This window comes from Equus caballus, chromosome 6 (assembly GCF_041296265.1).
Source record: "Equus caballus isolate H_3958 breed thoroughbred chromosome 6, TB-T2T, whole genome shotgun sequence".
Taxonomy (NCBI): Eukaryota; Metazoa; Chordata; class Mammalia; order Perissodactyla; family Equidae; genus Equus; species Equus caballus.
In genome coordinates, this window is record NC_091689.1 from 68,792,219 (window position 1) to 68,798,480 (window position 6,262).

Here is a 6,262-nt window from a genome sequence, read left to right on the forward strand (position 1 = left end):
TTTAGTAGGAGAGATCAAATCTTTTTTTAAAAATTTTTTAATTTTATTTAATTAATTATTTTTTGAGGAAGATTAGCCCTGAGCTAACATCTACCACCAATCCTCCTTTTTTTGCTGAGGAAGATTGGCCCTGAGCTAACATCTGTGTCCATTTTCCCCTATTTTGTATGTGCAATGTGTAGGTCCACACCCAGGATCCGAACCCACAAACGCCAGGCTGCCAAAGCGGAGTCCATGAACTTAATCACTATGCCACTGGGCCGGCCCTGAGAGAGATCAAATCTTGTTAAGAATTCCAGGGACCAGCCCAGTGGTTTCCAGAGGAAATGCCCCTGGTATAAAAAGTGTGTAGAGGATAGCAGTTCAGCTAGAGCCACAACATGAAAAGCCTTGAACGCCAGGCAAGTGGGGTTGACCCACTTTCTTTTACTCTTGTATCTGCCTTGCTAATACCTGAAACCTAGTCTTAGCTGGCTTTGAGTGAGTTTAACACAGAACATTTGAAATCAGCTAAGCCAGCCACCTCATATTTTTTTTTGAGGAGGAGGATTGGCCTTGAGCTAACTGCTGCCAATCCTCCTCTTTTTGCTGAGGAAGATTGGCCCTCAGCTAACATCCATGCCCATCTTCCTCTACTTTATATGTGGGACGCCTACCACAGCATGGCTTGCCAAGTGATGCCGTGTCTGCACCCGGGAACTGAACCACTGCACCCCAGGCCGCTGAAGCAGAATGTGTGCGCTTAACCGCTGCGCCTCTGGGCTGGCCCCAGCAGCCCCCTCATTTTACAAATAAAAATATCTAAGTCTCACAGAATTTTGGTGACTTACCCAAACACACATTGTTAGTGGCAGAACCAGGAGCAAAGCCTAAAAGACTGGACTGTAGAATGTCGTAAAGGCCCTCTCGGTTCTAATGTCTATAAATCTATGAAATCTCTTCTTGAGTTGACTAATCTTCCCCTGCAAGTTGCCCACAACTTCTTTTCAGAGATCCACTTTGGAATCTGCTTCTTTTTTCTTTTCATAACGAAAAATTTTCAAATATACAGAAAGACCAGAATAATAAACACCTATATACCCATCACTTTGTTTTAATATTAACATTTTGCCATTTTTATTTCATCGATTTCAGTTTTACTGAAGCATTTGAAAGTAAATGAGGCATAATAATGTTTGGCAACATTCTGATGGTCAGTTTGTCGTATCTACAGTTTCACAAGTGTTTCTTAACCTTCTCACTGAAATCTCCAGACCTTCTTTTCTCCCTTTGCCTCACATAAAATATCCAACATTACTTTCTATTCATCTACTCCTATTCTCTCACACTCTTTTTTTCAATAATCCTATGGTAGATTCATATGTAATTGTTTTCTCAGGAATGCCCCTTCTTCTGAGAATCCCGTTCCCCTTATTCCATCCAAATTGTCCTTTCGGGAGCTACAATGATAAGATACAATTTGCACACACATCTCTCCCTCCTCCCAACACAGTTGATTGCTCTAGAAAAAGGCTTGTGGCCCAAGCGAGGCCAATGAACGATTTCCCAGCAGTTTTAGACTTAGAGCCCCAAGAGTTGAGGTGGTCTCTCTGCAGGTGGCCAGTGTCGTAAGCTGAAAAGCTCAGGAGAGATCAGTGGTCATGTTTCTATTAGGTGAAGAAAGATAGTCTGCAGTGTGAGAAGAATGAGGCTGACACTCAGAACGGAGAAGACAAAAGGAACAGGCATCCTCGCTTGTTATCATGAATTTGACTTTCTTGAGAAGCTAATTCAAATTGAGATTCTGGCACTTCCAGCCAAAAGAGTGTATATATAAGTATGGCGTGGCCTGGAGGATATCAGTAGGAAGAATCAACCAAACCTTCAGGCTACCCCTGGCTAGGTATAAAGGTATAAAGGAATACCTTCAGAAAAAGGTATAAAGATCAGTCTGAAAATCCACCCAATCCCACACTTGAAAGACTTGAAGAGAAGCTGTAATTCTTTGTATGTTCTCAGGGTCTCTATATAAATATAAATACATAAATCTATGAAAACTAATTGTCCCTTATCTGTCTACTTATTGAAACAATAGCAAAACTATATTAAAAATATCATAAACTTATTTTTTTAACTGTTGGTTAAACTGCATTTTGTGTTCAAAAGTCTTAATCTTTGGGCTGGCCTGGTGGTGTAGTGGTTAGGTTCGCACACTTCCCTTCAGTAGCCTGGAGTTCATGGGTTCACATCCTGGGCACAGACCTACTCCACTCATCAGCCATGCTGTGGAGCCTCCCACATATAAAGTAGAGGCAGATTGGCACAGGTGTTAGCTAAGGGCAAATCTTCCTCACCAAAAAAAAAAATCTTAATGTTATGATGTTTGTAGTACATATATCTGACAAGGGTCTTATATCCAGTATATTTAAAGAACTCTTACAACTCAATAATAAGACAAATTCATTTTTTAAATGGGCAAAATATTTTAAAAAATGCTTCACAAAAGAAAATATATGAATGACCAAGAAGCAGAAGAAAAGATGCCCAACATCACTGTTTCAACAGGTAGAGATGGGAAGGATCAGCGATGACAGAACCATCAGAAGATATTGTTTTATATGCAATAGAATGGCTAAAATTTAAAGGACTAACAACATCAAGTGTTGGGAAAGACATATATCTTGCTGGTGGGAATGACAAATGCTACAATTTGGAAAACGGTTTGGTAGTTTCTCATAAAGTTAAATATACACTTACCATATGTCCAGGCAAATTCCACTCCTATATATTTCCCAAGAGAAATAGAAACATATGACCACAAAAAGATTTGTTCCCACAAATGTTCATAGCAGCTTTGTTCATAATAGTCCCAAACAAGAAATAAGCTACGCTAATTATCAATCTGTTGTGTCTCAGGTTTGAATCCACCCTGCTTTCTTTTTATTTTTTTTTAAGGAAGATTAGCCCTGAGCTAACTACTGCCAATCTTCCTCTTTTTGCTGAGGAAGACTGGCCCTGAGCTAACATCCATGCCCATCTTCCTCTACTTTATATGTGGGACGCTGACTACAGCATAGCTTTTACCAAGCAGTACCATGTCCACACCCGGGATCCGAACCGGCCAACCACGGGCCACCGAGAAGCAAAACGTGCGAACTTAACTGCTGTGCCACCGGGCCGGCCCCACCCTGCTTTCTGATACAGGATCTGGAACCCGTAAACATTTCTCCCCTGCCAGCTGGCACAACATTAGGCTTGTCAAATTGGGGGCGCTGGAGGGACACTGCAAGATGATAGCAGCAGAAAAGCACTTCCCTTCTGGGTTCAGGTCCTTCTCCCCTATTTTCATCCAGTATAGGTGCTAACAGCTGGTAGCACTCGCCTGGGTAGCCCTCACTGGCCAGTTCCAGCCAGTCTCAGCCCTTGTTCTTCCCACTCTCAGGCTGCAGCTGCAGACCAGTTCCAAGCCGCTCACATCATCTGGAAACTGCAGGCCACCTGTGGGCCACCTGTGGGCTTTGGCAAGTTTCTCCATCACTGACAAGCAGGCTGTGTAATCCTATGATAGCCACACTCTTCAAAAGGTCTCAATCAAACCCTGGTGAGGGGCAGAGCATCCTCTCCTCATCCTTGGTTCCTTCAGATTCCACTCTCCCTCGCACTACTTCCTGCTTCTTCCTCTTTTACCCCTTTAAGCTGTTAACCGCCTTTTACTAGTTAACAACTATATTAAATTTTTCTGTTCAAATGACTGGTTTCTGTCTCCCGACTGATACATAACCCAGATGTCCATCACCAGATGAATGGATAAATAGTCTATTTGTACCATGGAATACTATTCATCAGTAAAAAGGCATGAACTGCAGATACAAGCAACAAGGTGAGGACTATCAAAAATATGCTGAGTAAAACATGCCAGATGCAAAAGAGTTCATAGTATATTATCCCATTTACATAAATTTCTAGAATGGGCTGAAAGCACATCAGTGGCAGCCTGGGGCCAGGAGTTGGGTGAGGTGGGGAACTGACTGCAAAAGAGCACAAGGGAACTTTCTGGAGTAGGGAGAAATTTTATATCTTGACTGTAGTGGTGATTTCACAGGTGCATATATCTGTCAAAACCTATTGAATTAGTATGTCAATTAGACCAATAAAAAAACCATTGAGGGGCCAGCCCAGAGGAGCAGTAGTTAAGTTCACATGTTCCACTTCTCGGTGGCCTGGTGTTCGCTGGTTCAGATCCTGGGTGCGGACATGGCACTGTTTGGCAAGCCATGCTGTGGTAGGCGTCCCACATATAAAGTAGAGGAAGATGGGCACGGATGTTAGCTCAGGGCCAGTCTTCCTCAGCAAAAAGAGGAGGATTGGCAGTAGTTAGCTCAGGACTAATCTTCCTCAAAACAAAAAAAACGGGAGAAGATCCAAGATGGCGGTGTGAGTAGTCTTCTTTGTCTCTCCCCCTTTGAATCTACAACTAATTGGACATTCATCGCTTAACAAAGGATATCCATATAGCATCTCAGGACACCTGAGAGACCCACACTGTTATACATTGGAAGGCAGATGGATTTCCCTCCGGGAGGAGGTGGAGATAGGTGAAAACTCTCCCACCCTGACCCCGAACAGCCTACTACCTGCAGGCGGCTTTCTTCCAGTGGACGCCCCCAGAACATCGACACACACTTAGGGCAGGAGGGAGCGCACACCAGAGGAGCGACGGTGGAAACAGGTGACCAGAGCCCTTCCTAAGCCCCCCGCAATTACACCTAAGCCCAGAGCGAAGCTCCAGAGTTACACACCTGAGTCCGCGGGGAGAGCCTCTGCCCACCATTGGCAGGGAGGCCCTGCCTGGCGTCCACGGCACCGGGAGAGTCCCAGAGAGAATCCCAGATGGCGCAGCGGCCCACCAGCTGCTGCCAGCCCCACTGACTGCCGGGCAGGGCTCGGGACTGCCAGAGATCTCCTGGGAGAGGACTGGGACTGGGTGGAGCTCCAGCGGCAGGCTCTGCAGCCCGGGGGGGGGAAGCTCCGGACCAGGAGGGTCCCAGAGAGAATCCCAAACGGGGCGGCAACCCGCCAGCTGCCGCCACCGGACCCACTGACTGCGGCTATTGCAGCTTGGGGCTCAGGGCTAACGGAGATCTCCTGGGAGAGGACTGGGGCTGGGTGGAGCTCCAGTGACCGGCTCTGCAGCCTGGGGGGGATACTCCAGAGTTCCGCCCCAGTAGCAGGCAAAGTCTCTACTTGCCATTAGCGGAGAGGCCCCACCTAGCATCCACAACACCGGAAGGGTCCCAGAGAGGAGAATATCAGGCAGGGCAGCAGCTGGCCAGCTGCCACTGAACTCAAGGTCTCCGGCTATCCCCCAGACAGGGCAAGGGGCTCCCCAAGATCCTGGGGGAGAGGACTGGGGCTGGGTGGAGTTCTAGCAACCCGGCTCCGTAGGGGGAAACCCTACAGACTCACAGCAGCCTCAGTGAAAGCCTCTGCACAGCACTAGTAGAGAGCACCCATCCGGCAGCCACAAGGCTGGAAGACCCTGGGACAAAAGTAGCATAGCTAGGTGAGCTAACCACAGACTGCAGAAGATGCCAATAGCTCTGCTGTGACCCATAGTGGACAGGTAAGATTTTGTGGGTGCCGACAGTAATGGAGCTGAAAATATAAGTGATCCTGCCCCTGGCCACTGGAAAAGCCCATAACACCCCTGCAGACCCCAAGGAGGGAGCACATCTAGGTGGTCTGCAACAGTAGGCACCAGCAGCCTGAAGCCCCCCTGTGATGGCCCCCACAGCTGAAGAGGGAACCCACAGGACAACTGTGAATACGAGGAGGGGCCCAGGTCCAGTTAGCAACAGCTGATAGGGTTCCTGGTTGGTGCAGTATAAACAGCTGCTCCCCCACCACACCAGTAGAAACAAGTGGAAGCAGTAACTAAACTCTATCTCTATGCAGAGGCACAAATCTACAACATCAAGCAATATGAAAAAATATATTAAATCTCCAGAACAGAAGAAAAATAACAAATACACAGAAAACAATCCCAAAGAAAATGAAATATATAACCTAAATGACGATGACTTCAAAACAGCCATCATTAAAATACTCAATGAGTTAAAAGAGAATTCAGATAGACAACTCAATGAGTTCAGGAGCTATGTCACAAAAGAGTTTGATACTATAAAGAAGAACCAAACAGAAATACTGGAAATGAAGAACACAATAGAGGAGATTAAGAAAAATCTAGACACACTGAACAGTAGGGCCGATAATATGGAGGAAA